Below are 20,324 nucleotides of genomic sequence, written 5' to 3'. Positions count from 1 at the left end.
TTTATTAATCAAGAAGCCTACACGAAGACCTTGCTTGCGAAATTTGGAATGGTGGGTGATTCAAAGGTCAAGGTTCCAATGACATTCAAAACAAAGCTTACTCCATCCTTGGACAAGCCAGCAGTTGATATAACTCTATATAGACAGATGATTGGATCTTTAATGTATCTAACATCGGGTCGTCCAGATATTATGTTTGCTGTTTGTTATTGTGCCAGGTTTCAGGGGAATCCTCGTGAACCACATATGATTGTTGTGAAAAACATCTTACGATACCTCAAAAGAACAACCTCTCTCGGAATTTGGTTCCCTTCCAACTCCGGATTCTTTGTGCAAGCCTATTCGATGCTGATCTTGGTGGATGTGGTCTCGATCACAAAAGCACATCAAGCGGATGTCATTTTCTAGATGGCAAACTTGTTAGTTGGCAATCGAAGAAGCAGACCCGTGTCTCTCTATCTACTGCAGAAGTCGAATATATTGCAGTTGCATCATGCACTTCTCAAGTGATATGGATTTAGAATCAACTAAGGGACTATGGGATCAACATGAAGAGGATTCCACTATATTGTGATTCTGAAAGCGCAATCAGAATCTGCCATAATCCAGTGCAACACTCAAACACATAACACTGCGATATCATTTTATAAAGGATCACGTTGAGGATGGAAACGTTGAAGTACACTTTGTTAGATCCTCTGATCAGTTGGCTGATATCTCCACAAAGGCCTTACCTGAAGCTACGTTCAATCATATTTTACAAGGTCTCGGAATGATAGAAGCTGACTCAGTTCTGAAACCCCTCTCGTAATCGGAATTTACTGTTCACATTCCGAGCTTCATAATGGTACGGATTCTACTGTTCATCAGGGTTTCAAAATGCTTCTGTATACTTTGTACATTTACTATCTTCCAATTGATTCCGAGCTTCAGAACGCTTCGGAAGTCACTGTTCATTTATGCTTCTGAATTTATTTTCTTAAATATTGTTTCTTTATTTTGTGTTTTTCTTTTATTTATTTTCAGAAAATTTGAAAATAAAAAATATTTTCTTTATTTATGTTTTATCTTTTTCAGAAAATCCAAAAATCACAAAAATATTTTTTTTTAATTTGTGTGTTATTTTCAGAATATGTTTATAATTTAGGTACAACTTCTTGTTATCTCAATTCAGAATTATGGGGCAGGTATAATTCCAAATCTGAGTGCTAGCTAAGTGTCCCTAGAAGCATGTTGCTGCATATTGTCCTATGCCTTTGAGACTTTATGTTTGATGCCTTAATGAAACTTTCATTCCGATCGTTTCTTCCCAATCAGGCTAAGAGTTGAATGCTTTGTCACTAATTCACATAAGTCATTGAACTACGTTACTCTTCTCACACTGAGTTAAGAGTTGAATGCTTTGTCACTAACTTTTAGTAGAGGTACACTTTCTCTTTCGGAACCAACCTCATATTTCTCCATCAACCTCGTATTCACAAAACGTAACCCTTGAGACTCTCAACAATTACCAATGAGGTTTATGGTTACACAAAATCTGTGCTTATGATCTTAAAATCGTTATCACCATGATTTGAGTGAAACCCAAAATTCGAAACCTATTTCTGAATTGACGGTGAACAATCAAATGTTCTAGAATTTTCACCAATGAATTGATGATTAAAACCTTATTGGTTAGTACAATTGTCGTGTGAAATCTCATTTTTCTTTTTGAGTGATCTTAAAGAAATGTTCTCGACCTAAGACGTTTCTTCCCAAAAGATCCAGATTTTTTATTTTTCTTGAGATTTCCTTTATATCCAACCACTTAAATAATTTCCAAAGCATACTTGTTCTTATGGCTACACTGGTTAAACAAGTACTTCACTCCGAATTTTGAACTTATGTTGAGTTTCAGAATTTGATTGAAGCTCAAGCTACCCATGCAGCCTACTTCAAAGAAGCCTTTCACTATTTCTTAATAAATAGATGATCGTATTTCAACAGGATGCCACACAAGCACTTCCGAGTCTCTCTTGACTCAGAGCGAAGAGATCGTTGCCCAAGATCAATCTGAATTTCATGTCAATTTTATTTTGACATCACAAATCCCAAAAATTTATTCTGTTTTATTTCTTTTTCTTTTGCACACTCTTGCACAAAAATCTTTATGATTTTTCCAAGTCTGGTTCTAATTCATGTGGATTACTGTTATTCCGAGAACAGATTATGGTTGAGTGACATATTATTCCGAAACGTCAGAACTAAAAAGGCGGTTTTTTGGGGATAAGGATTCAAATAAGGCGCGTTTATTTCAAGTCAGAACTAAAAAGGCGGTTTCTTGGGGATAAGGATTCAAATAAGGCGCGTTTATTTCAAATCCCTGACATCACGCGTGTCAGATATAACGTCGCCTAACATATACAGCTGTCACATCTTTCATGGCTGATTTATCGGGATATGGCAATGTCAAGGCATGATTTTCTCTCACCTATCATGACGTATATAAGGGTTTCGACGATTGCTTTTCTCTCACAGCTCACAAATCTCTCAAGGCAAATAGAAAAACCCTTTTCGCTCTCTACTCACTATTCATCTTCTTCAACTACTACCATGGTCGGATCATCTGAAACAACATCGTTTGCTGACCAAACAACATATGTGATCATGATGAACCTAAAGCCTGGTCAAAATCTCATTCTTGATTTGGATTCATCACGATACAATGACCCCCTAAAGCCGATGATAGAATGTCTGAGGTATTCTCCACTTGCTCAAGCTTTGACAATGACAGAATCGATTCCTCTGGTTCGTCTCTCCAAGGCGTACTCCTCTGCAACACACATTCAGGCTAACGCCATCATCACTTTTGAGGTTGTTACCAATAGGACCTCTATCAACAAAGCTCGTTTCACCAGAATGCTAGGCCTTAATTTATCAGAAGGCCTTGTTGATCCAGACTCGATTACATCAACTGATGTCATCAACATGTTTTATCAGATGGGATATATTGGGGATATTTCTCTTTTATCCAAGTTCAGGAAGCCCAATCTTCCTCAATTGTGGAACAGACTGTTTTTACGCTGTTATTTAAAAGCTTTTCAGAACAAATAGCAGGATCAGACAGTGCAAGTAAGCTCTTTTGCACCATTATCTATGGCCTCTACTATGAGATAAATCTGGATTTTGGTTCTATCCTCTAGACTCAACTCATTTAGAGTAGTTCCTCTTCTTCTCGCAACACTGAGATCTCTTGTGCATGTTTTTGGTCAATCGTTGTTAAACGAGAACTTGTTAACTTCAAAGTTCCCTTCTCAGAGGAATCTGCTGTTGCTGCGATTCCGATCCTTCAGACGTTGACATTTGTGATATCTGAACCAACTAAGTTCACATTTGCGGGATCGATTCCGGAGGTGATGCTTGTGAAGGTGCCCTTTGACAATGTGATAGTCAATGAGTATCGAAAGCAGCCTGTTTCTGGTGCTCGCCATATGCCAGACGACTTGCGAAAGGCAATTGAGGAGGCAAACAAACCGAAGAGGGGCAAAAAACGAAAGGGCAAAACTGGTCCTTCCGAAGTTGTTAAAACTCCGAAGAAGAAAGTTAATAACCCCGCTCGAAAAACAAGGTCACCTTGTCCAGTGGTTCAGGAGGCTTCAGGGTCAAGAAATCAATCGGATATTCGTGAGGGTGAAACAGTTCAGAACGAAATCGAAGATACCGCTGCCACTTCAGTGCCAACTACTATAAATCTAATTCTGAAGTTATCTACTCCACCTACTTCATCTACTCTTGTCTTTGATTTTTTTCAGATGAACACTCCACCATCCTCTCCAATAACCACTTCACCTCCAATCACAACCATTATACCAGTAACCATTACTCCACTACCAAAGATCTATGTGGGTGTTTCTCTTCCACAAGTTTCTGTTCCCCTATCCACCCCATTCTTTACGAATTCCACAACCACAACTACAACCAAGGTCAGTAAACCTGAAGTCACTATCAACGTATCTGATACGAGGGTAGGTGTCGATTTTGGTGTTACTAAGGGTCCTGGCACATCTACTGTTTCACTTTTTCGAGAAGATGATCCAGACATCGTTTTTGGGGATGATCAAGAAGCTTTTCAAGATTTCACTTTCAACCCCTTTGCCATTCATCAGAACAGCGATGATGACGATGCCCCAATGACTCAGGGGCAATTTAAACAACTTAGTGCCAAGTTGGATTCAATTTTGGAGTCCTTTGTCACGTCTTCCAGCTATGAGTCCATGTTGAAGTCATATAGAACAACGGTTGAGATGCTCACAAAAGGGAATGCCAAAGTCCTTGCTAAAGCTACAAAGACTATCCGAGCATCAGAGTCAACCATTTTCGATGCGACCGCAAAATTTGAAAAACTACATGAAGAAGTAATGAAGTCCATGGATGACTTCCGTAGATCTTCTGATGAAAACACCGAGCATGTTAATAAGGTCGTTACAGGTCTTGGATCTACACTGCAGGTTGAGAGGGAAGCTCTTTCGCGTGTTCTCTCTGCAATTAAGTTGACAATTCTGAGCTCAACATCGCTATTGAGTCTAAGATTGACAAACTTCAGTCTGACCTTGGAGCAGAAAACAAACTCATGGGCAAACTAGCTCAAAATACAGAAAAAACTAAGGTCCTTAAGGTAAAGCTGAACTACGCCAACAAGAAATTGGATGACTTGGAATCAGAGAAGGATGTGGTTAAAAGTTGTGTTTCAGATATTAATCAATATCTGGAAAGCCTCGTTGAAACTCCTGATTCAATGCTTACGGTTTCAGTACGGCAACATCTTGCAGATAAACTCAAACCAGTTTTTACGATGCTCAATAGACTTGAAGGTGTTTCGGAAAGTGATGCTCTTCCGAAACAAAGGGGATAAATTAAAGAAAAGCCTAAGCAAAAGACTGGTGAACCAACTGGTGATACCGAGGAAAAACCAAAACTGAATCCTAATGATCAGAAAGATAATAAAACTTCTGGATCAAAAGGAAAAGAAAAAGTGATTGATGAAGAAGAAGAAGAAGAAGAAGAGTTGTCTGAGGGTGAGAAGCTCATAAGAGAGAAGCATGACAAGGAGCTTGATGATATTCTGAAACTTCGAAAAGAGTTAGAAGCAAAGGAGGCTGAAGCTAGAATTACGAAGGTCATTTTAGAAACTCAGAAGTCCCTCTTTCCTCTGTGGACTCTTAAGAGGATTCAGATGGAAGCAGTTGATGATCCGAGCTCTCATTGGTTGAAGCCTTCAGTATCATTCTAGCCGGAAAATACTGCTGACTCTCAACTCGACTTTCCGATCACTCCTATGGCTTTTCTATTCAGATACTTCGAGAAGATTGAGAAGGCACCACTATCGGATTATAATGTTAATCACATCCTCTTCTCTTTCTATCTCAAGTATGGAAATCCCCAATTCTAAACTTGGAGTTTAAATAAGACTGTCGCTGTGAAGGTTTATACTGCGATTGCAACTGAAAACTTCATCAATGTCAAATTCAAAGGATTCAGAGGAGCCAATTGTTTAGAAACTGAATCTACACTTGCTGATTTGCCATGTATGAATCCTTACGATTGGATTTTGTTTGTTCCTGATCATGTCCAAAGACGAATAGAAGTACGAGCCGATCGTAGCTCATCTGAAGAGGATGCAAACCAGCTACATTCACGAGATCGCAAAGATGGATGTGGAAATAGCAGCCGTTCTGAAAAAGAAGTCGATTCAGAAACCTGAGGAGGAATTAAAGGATCTCAACAAGATGAAGCTAGGAAAACTTACAAAGGAAAATTGGAGCATAGTATACCAACGAAGGACTGATCAAATTGTTCAGAGGTGTATGTTTTTCCTGCTGGACAAAAACTTACACTCAACTTCAACTCCGACTTACATCATGGGACTAACTAAATCCGTTAAAACGAACAATGCCGCTGATCAGAAATGCTTTTCCAATATGATCAAGTGGTACATTGCAGTCAGAAACACCCTTCTTAATTTGATGTCGAAGCTTTTCAAGGTGTAGAAAAGGCAACAACAATAGAAGAATCTCCTTCGCAATTTGACACAAATGGGGTGATTGTTGAGTTTATTATTGTGTTGTGTCAAATGTGAATACTAGAATAGTCTCATTGACAACGGTTTGGGCATGTCCATCCGTGATTATATTTTGCTAGGGTTAGACTATTAAATGTGCATGCATGTATCTTATTAGGGTTAACGATTGTATTGCCCAACTTAGCTTTCACAGAGAAGTTCATGTTGAACTCTTCTAAAGCTATTCAATATAAGCATTTGGCACTATTTGATCTTCATTATTCTTGTTATTTATTCACATAGTTTATAGAATCTATCGATCTAAGTTATTATTGTTTCAACACTAAAGTAACTAGAGTGGGAATTTTTAAAGAAAGTTCTAGTACTTTTATATTATTATACTTTTAAAGAGATTATATCCTATCAAATCCGTTCGGCTAACAACCCTCCACCATACAAGGGAGTGGTGGGTGAGAGTAGACACCCAATGGCGGTCATTTTATAAGTCGCTTTCTTATACCCCCTTATAGTATGACTTCGTGAATGTGGCGTACTAGCGATTAGACCGACTTTTCTTATACATATAATATATTAAACTTTTAATAGTATATATAACGTGTATTTTAAAACTTTTCCAAAATACTAAGTTCGATATTAAATTTTCGAAAATTAATAAAAATTAATTTAATTTAAAATTAAACCAATTATGAATTTAAATCACAAGAGGATTAAATAATTATTTACTATTAAACTATTAATCAAATAATTTAAATTTAAATTTAATCCTAATCCAGTCCATACTAAATTTTGAAAATTAAGGGTATTGGGTTATCCAATTTTAATTATTCTATTTTAACCAATTAAAACAATAATTATCAAATAAAAAACCCTAATAAACCCTAAAGAATTTCAAAATTAAAGGAGGAGGCTAGGGTTTCAAGAACCCTAGCCCACGTCGAAAATTCCAAGACATAGGGTTTAATTTCTATAAACCCTAATTTGATCTATTCAACTATTATACATATTCAATTGAAAACATGGGACTCTGATACCATTGATATGTTTTATAGGTTACAAAAAATCATGTGACGGAAAATAACTTAACTCTTAAGTTCACATGCAACCTAATTGGATCTATATTTTCACTATTGAATGCTATAAACTATGAACATTAAAGAACCCTATGGAAACCCTAGTTTAATCAAAATTCATAAGAGGGTTAGGGTTTACATAAATTTTGATTATTCTTGTAAATAACCAATGAACTCCTTCTTCAAAATCTCGTGGAAGCAAACACCAGAAATCTCGTGTCTTTGATGCTTCACACTCAAACCCTAGCAACTAAGGAAACTTGAAGAGAGAGAGAGAGAAAGAGAGAGAGAGAGAGAGAGAGAGAGAGAGGGCAGAGGGGATGATTTTCGACTATTCTGTTGAGAGGAGGAGTGGCCAAAAATATGAAGGGTTAAGACCCTATTTATAGTTACATTAGGAAACCCTGGAAACCCCAATTTGAATATAATGCAATTATTTCAAATTAGGTAATTATCCAATCTCCTAATTATCTTCAAGGTATATTCTGGAAACCCTAGAATATACCTCAAAACTGTCCAACACTTGTGGAAGGTTCTGGAAACCCTTTGGTACAACTATCGAACAATGACAGCTTAGGTTCTTCATTTTTAGTTAATCCAATTAATCTCAAAATTAATTCTAATTAACTTATGATTAATTATTAATTAAATAATAATATTTCTAGTTAACATATTATTCTCATAATATATTAATAAATCGCTTATTGCTATTTATTAATCATATAATAAGTCAATAAATCAATCTCTCTCTCTCTCTCTCTCCAAAAGTCATCCTATTCAATTACTTGGTTTGAGGGCATCCCAAAAAGACTTTGCAAATAATTCAAGTATATACCAATTTGGTTATTGGCTTAGACACCTAATCCAACAGAAGCTTAGTGAGTTCCCCCAAAAATACCACATACCACAAAACGTATACAAGCATGCATGTTGGGTCCACAGTCAACATATTAGATTACCACCGAGCCACAACATAAGTCTGGATTGCCCTCCCAAACCTCAGCTTATGTCTGGATTGCTCCTAATCCCATAAAAAAAAGTTTGGATTGCCCTCCTGGCCCTCAGCTTATGTTTGTATTGCTTCCTAGCCCACAACATAAGTCTGAATTGCCCTCCTGGCCCTCATTTTATGTGTGGATTGCCTCGGGTATGTTGGCCTGCCGCCTCAACCCCACGCATCACGATATGTCAAAATATATAATCAAACAATTCATCAAGTAAACACATAAGCATAGACAACTATAAATCTACATGTCGAGCAGTTCATTACCGCCTACTAGGCCCCTTACAACATACTGCATCGCTACCGGAAAATCTCCAAGGAATGTGTAGCGATATTTAACCAAAGGTGGGATAGACACCCAAATAGATGATCATACTCTAGAGCCACAACAAAAAACAAGGCACGGACAAAAAATCCTAGATCAAGAACTCTCAGTCTATATTGTGTGACTACATATAGCCCCTAGGGCCTCCCAATAGACAATAACCGTCCAAGTAGTACTCTAACCAGCATACTACTACTCCTACATCTTAGCATACAATGATATATATGTCTATCAGATCATTACAGCAGAGCAACATCCTATACACAAGGACACATAACAAAATCTAGTGGGCCAACATTGGTGCCTTCGACCCACAAGTATAGTAAGAAAAACTCACCTGAAACAAAGAAACCACAAAACAATGCGGCACACTCCCTTTCTACACTAATTGTTCCCACAAATCTACTAGCACCAAAACATGATAAAATCATAATCAACAACCCCAATCCTTCAAGTTTGACTAAATGTCAAACTTGTCAAAACGTCAACGGTCATCAAGTCAACTGCTCCTCACGAGGTGGCAACCTCTTGGTCACGTTGTGACCAGATAAGGACAAAATAATTATGAGTCTTCAATCATCACGAAGTAACAGGAACCTTGTCACGTCGTGAGAGTTGGCCAAAAGAAAACTTGATGGAGTAAGCTCTTAATCCATTATGCCGCAAACTCATCTCCAGGCTTCCATACATCTACAAAACCATAAAAACTGATGCATTAATGTCTTGCATACCCAATGCAAGTCTTGAGTTCAAATTAGGTCACTTTTGAAGAAAAAGGGGGTCAAGGTCTCAAGCAAGAGCTCAAACTTCACCGAACTTCAGATCTTGCTCAACTAACCACCAAAGGACACTAAGGACCCATAAAGTTGCCAACTTTATGGAATTCCAACACTCTAACTCATCTATCCATGAACAATAAAGCATAAAACTCTAGATCTAGCAACAAGAAACAATAAAGCATGAAGCTTGAATACTCACAAGGGTCCGGAGGGGTTGCTATAATATGGTAGTGAGGCTTGCAAGCTTAAACTATGCTCCAAAGATGATCCATTCACCTTCAAGTCACCAATACACCACCAAATGTTCAAGAAATCATAGATGGGGCTAAGGTTTCGTTTGAAATGACTGGAGGATGAAGAAGATACCCTAAGTCATGAGATAAGATCCTTAAATATGGAGAGAACCCAAAAGTTTGTCGGTTTGGGCTGCAACCACTTTCACGACGTTACCATTCTCTTGTCACATTGTAACAAGCTTTCCAGAATACGCGTTTCATTTTTCACTTGTCGCATCATGATATGGTCACGTCATGACACCCAGTTTTACCCAAAAGCGATGCATTTGACTTCTTGCTGCCCTAAACTGATCTGTTATGGAAACTGGGTGTTACTATTCTCCCCCACTTAAATTAGATTTCGTCCTCGAAAGCAGTTCTCGCTTCCAATCTCGAAGTAACCCCTTGTGGGTTACTTCCATGCAGGAAGAGATCGCTTGAAAGCCAACATCTGCAACCATTTCCAAAAATGGTTCCAACCCAGGCTCATAAGCAAATCCTAGCAGAGATTCTAAGATCTGAATAACCTCTATTGTAGCATCGATTAAACAACCGACCACCTCCCTACAATTATACCAACCCTAATTTTAATGATTCTTTGCAACATGAATAAAACATCTTTAGAAAACCTCCTTAAACCATGACGGAGACAACCCACTTCCTTATCTGAATCCTGCAAATCTCTAAGTCTTACACAACCTTTAGGTGGACAGAGCCACCGTAATTGTCACCCAAGCTGACCAATACTCACAAACCTAACCCAACTAAGTCCTTTTGATCTTGCATTGCCCATTGAATATCCAAAGAAGGAAAACACCACCCATGCCATTGCTGACAACCTCGTGTACAGACGCACCAATGAAAAATCTAACAACACCCAACAGATGAGAATAACTAACCTTCACATCAACTATGTTGACCGAAATCCGCAGACTTAATCAGTCTGAGATCTTCCCGGCCAGAAGCCACCTTACGCGAAAATAGAACATGAAACCCACAGATGATTTCCGACATCGCTAACCCTACATAAATATGCGTCGATGAAACTTAGATGAAAATTAATCGATTGAACTAAACTAGACGAAGTACTCGCTCGGTACAAACAACTATGATATCCACTAATAATACTCAAGCTCACACCAATCTACCAACCAGTAACAACACATGGAATCACCCCTTATCCACTAACCAATAACAGCACTCACACTTACCCCCGATTTGATAACCAATAACAACACTCAGACCCACCCCCAATCGGCTAACCAATAACTGTACTCGGGATTACCCCTGATTCGCTAACCAATAACACCACTCGGGCTTACCTCCGATCCACTAACCAATAACTTCACTTGGGCTTACCCCCGATCCACTAACCAATAACAACACTCACAGTTTAACATAACACACACCAAACCAACAAATCTTAACTAACCGAACCAGGCCTTTGGGTCGTGTCTCGGACTTCCAAGCCCCAATCAAACAAGAACAGACAAGGAAGTCCTCCACACAACCCTCAACCTAGGCTCCTAACACCCTAAAGTTTAAAACATGAGGAAGCCCTAAAGATTACTAATGCCACCAAAAATAAGATGATTCGAAAGGAAAATCAAAAGCTGGCGATGACCCCGATGTGAAAATCATAATATTAAGTAGTTGCGCGAAAGTCTTGAATTGGGGAAATCTGGATGAGAACTGAACCTTGGCATAAGGTCTTCCTGCTACGAGGTCTCCACTCTCGCCCACTTGGAATATTCTCAAATCTGGCAGCTTCAAAAATCCTTTAAATCCCAGGCCAACCTAAAATCTACCATTTGATCCCCACCCCTAACATCTAGATACACAGGAGAATCTGAACCCACACACAACATTCACGAATTCCAACATGCATACAAAAACTTCAAAGATAATAATTAATCCATTCGTAAATAAGGTTTCAAATAAAACTTGTGCTAACTAAGATAATTCCGTTCAACTGATCAAGCAAGTTTACAACTGAACCTCATAACATACACAAAAAGATATAGAAGATATCAACAATGCAGTAACTAACTAAAACGAAGAACTGATAACTCAAACTTCAGCCCCCGAAACTCCAGCCGCCCTATACTAACCGTCGTGAAACTGCCAAACTAGGGGTGTAGGGTTCTGCACCTTTCTGAAAATGAGAAAGGGATAACGAGCCCTGATGTGGCTCTCCTGGCCGCAATGGAAACACACTCGTGTACTTCGCCTACAATCCCTACCAGAATGACCCTCCTCGCCACACCTACGACATACAAAAGATCGACACCTTCCATTATGAAATTTCTCACACTTGATACACTCAAAACGTTTCTTCTCAACTGGACCTAAACTCGAGTCGAAGGACTTGAACCGCTTGGCCACTGGCTGATACTGCCCTAAAGTTGTCCTCTCCTCCTTCCTCTAGATCTCCAACTCAATCTCCCTCCTCCTGGCTCTTGAATGAAACTCAGTCAAGGTCTGATACGGTTGAGTCGATACGAACTCTCAAATCTTCGTCATGAGCATACTCTAGTATCACGACATCTGCACCTGCTTTGAAGAGGCATATTCTAGGTAGAAAATGGCTCTCTCCATATACTTCTTGGTGATCTCCTTCAAAGACTCGGTCATCTTCTTAAGCGACAGATGCTCCTGAGCCAGTCACTCTCTCTCCACAAGCGAAACAAAATCTACAAGGAACATCTCTAGAAACTGATCTCAAGTCATTGCGGCTCGCTCTGCCCATGAAAATCCCTAGGTCACAAATCACACTAATCCTTTGCCCCCCAATGGAGAAGAATCGATGCAAATTTCACCTTCCGGTCCTTAGGACATGAAAACGTGTAGAAACACCCTTCCACATCGAATATCAATCTCAAGCCGATAATCAGGTCCTTGTCGTCTCTGAACTCCGGAGGCTTCGATTTACTAAAATCCAAGTACTTCATTGCCCCACCACTCTAGTCGTGCAATGGAGACAACTATAGTGGTTGTGGCATCAATAGCCTGCATGATGGTGACATAATGCCAATCAAACTCCTCAATGAAGGTGGTCTTAACCGACCCAAACAACTTCAAAATCGCCTCCCTAATCGCCATGGCAACTTCAGTGGCAATGATCCTGTGGATCTCCTCATTACTCAGATCTGTCCTCTCAGTGCTGCCAGCACCCGATCCTGAATCTATGATAGCCACCATATTGAAATATACAACAGAAAAGGTTAAACATCAAAACACGATGCTCAACACACCAGGCCTGCCTCATATTAGTTCCTTAGTAGCATCGAGATTCCTTCTGACTCTCATATGGATCCTGTGTTATCAGTAGTACGAGCCTATATTACTTTCCACACCTATCCGTAGTCAATTCAGAATTGATCCCAAGGTCCTAACTTAATGCACTAGACCACCCGTAGTTGTTCTGACACCCAGCTACTACTAAGAGACATAACTAACGTCCTAGGCACTCCTCCTAGGTTGAATGCAATCACACTCCTACATTACTGGTTTCCTTGATCATGCTAGTTGTATATAATACAGAATCAGATAGACAGTCGAATAATTGACTCTACCTTAAGCCCACAACCAAACAATGAACATGAAATAAGGCTAAGTCAATCGTTCTAAGGCTATATAATCCTAACCGTATACAACTATACAACATAAACCTTGCAATCAAAATAATCAAATAGAATATAATAAGCAATTCCTTATGCCATAGAACATCATAGAAATCAAGCAATACTATTCAACAGTTCCTGAAAGAAACCTTAGCTTATCCAGTAGCATGTATTTCTAACAGCTCACATATTAGCAAGTTCAAATTCAAAAAATATAACGAGTATGGGTATTTTGGGAATCACTTTCTTGTTCGGGCTCTGGCTGACTGTACACATCACATCTTCTTGTAAAACCAAGGTTAAGTCAGAGGTCCACGTTCCCAACCCCAAGCAAACAATCAAACAAGAACATGACAAGAGACCGAGCCCATGTCCCTAACCTAACCGTTTATTAAAATTTCTTTTTCAAAAATGTTTTGTGAAAATTTCTTGGATCCTAGTTTGAGTTTGATTCACACAATTGTTCCTCCAAATCCCTCAAACCAAGGCTCTAATACCAACTAGTAACGTCCCATTTTCATAACCAAAAATTTTCATTTCTATTGAAGGTAAAACTTTACAATTAACAGCTCCATGTTAAGAAACCATTTGTTCCAAATTACAATTATTCAAAATCAGAGTAATATATAAATGGGGAATCCTCAATGTTGCTAATGTGTGTGTACAGTCATACCTTCACGTTCCCATAATCATCGGTGGTACCTGAAAACATAAACGACTGGGTAAGCACGAATCTTAGTGATTTCCACTAAAAATACCACATACCACAAAACATATACAAGCATGCATTTTGGGTCCATAGTCATCGGACTGGATTATCCCTGAGCCCACAACACAAGTTTGGATTTCCCTCCTGGCCCTCAGCTTATGTCTGGATTGCTCCCGAGCCCACAATATAAGTCTAGATTGCCTTCCCTGCCCTCAACTTATGTTTGGATTGCTTACGAACCCACAACATAAGTCTGGATTGCCCTCCTTGCCCTCAGCTTATGTCTGGATTGCCCCGTATATGTTGGCATGCCGCCTCAGCCCCACCCATCAAGATTTGTCGACATATATAATCAAACAAATAATCAAGTAGGCACATAAGCAAAGGAAACTATAACTCTACCTTTCGAACAGTTCACTACCGCCTACTAGGGCTCTCATAGCACATTGCTTCGCTACCTACAAATCTCCAAGGAATGCATAGCCATATGTAACCAGAGGTAGGATACACACCCGAACAGGTGATCCTTCTCTACAGCCACAACCGAACAATAAACAAGCAAGAAATCCTAGATCAATAGTTATTGATCTATCCTACGTGACTACATACAACCCCTAGGGCATCCAAATAAACAATAACCAGCATACGTGTACTCTAACCAGCATACCATTACTCCTACATCTTAGCACATAAGGATATATCTATATATATATATATATATATATATATATATATATATATATTGATAGGTTTTGAGCACTACATCATTCCTATGGTGCACATGCAACCCTATTGCTTTGGATCTAGGTTTTTCTCATGTTATACATGCATATCATTATCCAAAGCATAAACCCTAATATATCATACAATTTTCGAAATTGATAACTTAAACATAGTAAGAAGAATACCTTTTCTTGTAGCTTGTTGATCTTGACCTTCAAGAGCTTAGTGCCTCAATTATTGCACCTCTAATGGAGTCACAGACACCAACTAGCAATAGATGAACAAGAGAGAAAGGATGGAAGCTAGAATTTTCGGCTAGCATTTCTTCTAGGAAACAAGTGGCCGAAAAAACCTCATACCAAGGGGTTTTTATATAGTTGTGATGTTAGGGTTTTAGACTGAAACCCTAATTCTCTGCTTAGGCCTTAAGCAATCTATGGAACCCTTCTAGAAGGCCCTTTGGACGAATTCTTCTATGGGCTTCCCATAGAATTCGTCCACCCTTTCTATTTGGAGTCCACAGCCCAACTTGCAACTAACAGTAAATTGCAATATCAGTCCTCATACATTTAATCAGTCTCTTTTGATCACCAAATTAATTCCAAATTAATTTCTTATCAATACTAATTAAATAATATGATTTCTCAATTAATATATTATTTTTATAGTATATTAATAAATCATCTATCAACGTCTTTCTCATAATTCATCCTGTCAAATTGCTATGGTGAAGGCAACCCAAAAGGACCACGCAACTATCGGGTCAAGTACATACCAATTATAGTTATGGGCTTAGACACCTAATCCAACATATATATATATATATATATATATATATATATATATATATATATATATATATATATATATATATATATATATATATATATATATAGTAGATCACTAAATTAATTCCAAATCAATACTAATTAAATCATATGATTTCATATTAATATATTAGAACTTATAATATATTAATAAATCATAAATAACCTCTTCTTAAAAGTCCATCCTATCAAATTGTCGTGGTGATATGCAACCCAAATGGACCATGCTACTCTCGGGTCAAGTACATACCAATTATAGTTATGAGCTTAGACACCTAATCCAACAGTCTCCCACTTGGATAAGTCTAATAACTATAACTGCAAGTATGACTTCAAAATCCGATTAGCAATCGTAGCTCTTAAAAGCCATTGTCGAACTCTGACCTAGTCAATGACGCGTCCTTTAGATAAGGGATCATATAATCCTCCGTTCTGCAAGATATCATGTGGACAAAGACATGGAACATAATCATTCTCAATGTCCAACATTTTGTTTCCCGACTTCTGATTTGTTTGACATAGGACCTAATTGAACACATCAATTCAATCCTGACCGGGCCTGGCACATAAGTCAACACAAAATCATCGAGGGGACTAAGATATCGGTTTTACCCTCCTAGGATAAAAGGAACAAATAAACTTTGACTTATATACTTGTACTATTTACTTGTTAAATCGTACACAACAACACGTTTTGTAACATCAAGTTACTGATGCGTTTACACATTATCAATGCACAACCAACTCGTAAACAACAACTCATATATCTCGGTTAAAGATTATACGATATTATCGTCTCACAATCACTCGTGATAAATTCCATGAAGTGATTCACATGAGCGCGGGTTTAATCCAATACTCAAATCTTATTTCAAGAGCACTCATGAACTTTGCAGCAAACCTTTGCTATGTCTAAACACTTAGACAATCTACAAACCAAATCATGACAGTCTAACCTCATAACTTACTCCCAAAGTATGATTGATTGTGGATAATTTGAACAATCTAATTATTCTGGAAGTAAAACATGCAAAAGTGAAACAATAGTAACCAATCGACACAAGATATTAAACTTTACTCATAAATAAAAATCATTTATATAATCGTCAAATGTCAGTTACATTTATCTATTACAAGTTTCTAAGCATTTATCTAATCACTAAAACTAATATCGTCCTTCAGACCAATGCTCATCGCATGTTGTAAGTGCTTAACCCTACTTAGACCCTTTGTGAGGGGATCTACTGGATTCTCCTCTGACGATACCCTCTTGACTATGAGGAGTCCCTCTTCTACCCGATGTCTGATGAAGTGGTATTTGCTGTCGATATGTCTGGATCTACCAATGTCCCTTGGTTCCTTGGTTAAGGCAACCGCTCCTTCGTTATCACAGAAAATCTCCATAGGCTCTTTTATGGCTGGTACAACTCTGAGATCTCCAATGAAGTTCTTCAACCATATTACCTCATTCGACGCTTCACTCGCTTCTATGTACTCTGATTCGGACGTTGAATCAGGCACAGTCTCCTGTTTGGAACTTTTCTAAGTAATTGCTCCTCCATTTAGGGTAAATACCCAGCCCGAATGAGAGTGGAAGTTATCTCTGTCAGTCTGAAAGCTGGTGTCACTGTACCCTGTCACTCTCAAGTCATCACTCCCACCAAGGGTAAGGACCTAGTCCTTAGTCCTTCGCAGGTACTTAAGAATGTTCTTCACTGCAGTCCAATGAGCTCTACCCGGGTTCCCTTGATATCGGCTGACCATGCTCAACACAAAAGACACATCAGGGAGAGTACATGTCATAGCGTACATGATCGAGCCAGCGGCGGAATCATATGGAACTCGACACATTTCCGCTATCTCAGCATCAGTACTCTGACTCTAAGTCTTACTCAGCTTGGTATTGCTTTGGATTGGCAGTTCCCCTTTCTTGGAATTGTCCATGCTAAAACGTTTCAGCACCTTGTCCAAGTAAGTACTTTGACTAAGTCCTATTATTCTTCTACTTCTTTTTCTCAAAATCCTTATCCTCAGAATGTAAGCAGCTTCCCCTAGATCCTTCATAGCAAAACACTTCCCAAGTTAGGACTTAACCTCTTGCAAGGTCGGGATGTCGTTTCTTATGAGCAGTATGTCATCAACATACAAAACTAGAAAGCTAACTATACTCCAACTAGCCTTGACATACACACATGACTCATCCTCGCTTCTCGAAAATCTAAACTCTTTGACTTTCTCATCGAAACAAAGATTCCATCTGCGAGACGCTTCCTTTAATCCATAGATGGATTTCTCAACCTTGCACACTCTATTAGGATATTTGGCATCCACAAAACCTTCTGGCTGACACATTTAAACATCTTCAGCCAGCCTCCCGTTAAGGAGAGCGGTTTTGACATCCATCTGCCAGATTGCATAATCATGAAACGCAGCGATGTCTAACATAACCCTAATAGACTTGATCTTGGCCACTGGTGAGAAGGTCTCATCATAGTCAGCCCCCCAGGGTTTGAGTAAAGCCCTTCGCAACCAGTCGCGCTTTATATGTGTGCACTTTCTCATCCATGTTGGTCTTCTTCTTGAAGATCCATTTGCACCCAACTGTCTTACGACCCGCTACATTGTCAACCAAGTTCCAAACTTGATTGTAATACATGGACTGAATCTCGCTGTCCATAGCCTCTTTCCATTTAGCAGACTCGGGGCCTGCCATGGCTTCCTTGTAGTTGTTAGGTTCATCCAAATTTACCAGTGTGCTATCACTGATAAATGTATCACCTTCAGCTGTTATATGAAAACCATATAGCACAGGTGAAACACTAACTCTACTAGAACGCCTGAGAGGTACGAACTCGTCAATTGACTCAACCGGAATTTCCTCCTCGGGTTGATTGCTAGTGTTTGAGGTTCCTTCAACGCTTGACTCTTGAAGCTCTTCAAGGTCAATTTGCATCCCACTGTCCCCTTGGCATATGAGTTCTCTCTCACGAAAGACTCCTCTCCTTGCAACGAAGACAAAATTGTCACTCAGTCTATAGAAGAGATATCCAAAGGAATTTTGCGGGTAGCCAATGAAAATACATCGCTCACTCCGAGGTTTGAGCTTGTCGTGAGTCTCGCATCTCATGAAAGCCTCGCAACCTCAAAATTTGATGTGGTCTAACGAGGGAACCTTCCCTGTCCACATCTCGTGAGGTGTTTTGGAAACCTTTTTGGTAGGGACTAGATTAAGGATATGGACGACAGTCTCTAAGGCATACCCCCAGAATGATATAGGTAACGAAGCTCGACTCATCATGGAACGAACCATGTCTAGCAAGGTTCTATTGCGCCTCTCAGCCACACCATTAAGCTGTGGTGTCCTAGGTGGCGTCAATTGTGAAACAATTCCACATTCCTTAAGATAGTCAAAGAACTCGATACTAAGATACTCTCCTCCTCGATCGGATCGCAACATCTTTATCTTCCTGCCCAATTGATTCTCCACTTCTTGCTTAAACTCTTTGAACTTTTCAAAGGTTTCTGACTTATTCTTGATTAAGTAGATATAGCCATACCTACTGTAATCATCAGTAAAAGTCACATAGAAGCGGTTTGCATCCCTTGTGGCGGTTCTGAATGGTCTACACACATCAGTGTGTATGAGATCCAACAGACCTTCACCCCTTTCACAAGTACCAGTGAAGGGTGACTTGGTCATCTTTCCAAGTAAACAAGATTCGCAAGTGTCATCCGACTTTAAGTCAAATGACTCCAAACTCCATCCTTTTGGAGTTGGGCTATGCGCTTCTTGTTGACATGTCCAAGACGACAATGCCACAAGCATGCCTTATCCAAATCATTGGAAGAATCAATGTGTAACACATTATTTCCTAAGTTATCTACAACCATCATAGTTTCATATATACCATTGCAAGGTAATGCTTTAAAATAAAATACACCATTGTAATAAGCATTAATACGACCAATTTCACTATTAAAAGAAAAGGTAGAACCTTGTTTATACAAACTGTGAAAGGAAATAATATTTCTCGCCATATCGGCCGAGTAACAACAATTATTCAAATCTAAATCTAAACCATTACTAAGCAATAAAGAATAAACTCCAATCTTGGTTATAGGCGACACTTTCCTATTTCCCATGATTAAGTTTATCTTCCCGTGCTCCACATCCCTACTTCTTTTTAGTCCCTGCAAATCAAAACAAATGTGAAATCCACAACCTGTATCAAGGACCCAAGAATTAGCATGTGATGAGTTATTAGATTGAATAGTGTAAATACCTGCAAATGAGGTTTTGATCTTCCCATCCTTTATGTCCTGCGAGTACTTGGGGCAGCTTCATTTCCAGTGCCTTTTTTCATGGCAGTGGAAGCACTCTGCATCCTTCGGATTGGAAGAGGGATTAGCATAACCAACTTTGGTCCCACTTGAAGAGGATCCATCAAGAGACTTTACCTTGCGGCTCTTGTAGGGAGCCTTCCTCTTCTTTCCCTTCCCATGTCTAATTTCCATAACAGGGGCATAAGTAGTAGCAGGAGCAGCCACAACCGAGTTGCCTTTCAGGTTGCTTTCTCCAGTCCTCAGAAGGCCTTGAAGCTTGCTAAGTGTGACCTCCTCCTTGTTAATATGATAAGTCATACGAAACTAATCATAACAAGAAGGTAGAGAGTGTAGAATAATATTTATTGCCAAATCTTCATCAAAATTGACATTCAATTTAAGAAAACGGTCCACAAATCTCTGCATCTTTTGCAAGTGGGCCGTGATAGGTTCACCATCCTTCATTTTGGTTGTGATCATGGAGGCAATGATCTCATACCTCTCCTGCCGAGCACTTTGATGGTATCTTTCCATCAAATCTTGATACATTTCAAAAGGATAGTAGTCCTCATAGGACTTCTGCAGCTCAGTAGTCATGGTAGCAATCAT

The sequence above is a fragment of the Lactuca virosa genome, chromosome 9, assembly GCF_052849685.1.
Source record: "Lactuca virosa cultivar CGN04683 chromosome 9, Lactuca_virosa_CGN04683_v6, whole genome shotgun sequence".
Lineage (NCBI taxonomy): Eukaryota > Viridiplantae > Streptophyta > Magnoliopsida > Asterales > Asteraceae > Lactuca > Lactuca virosa.
Note: the sequence above shows the minus strand (reverse complement) of the source record.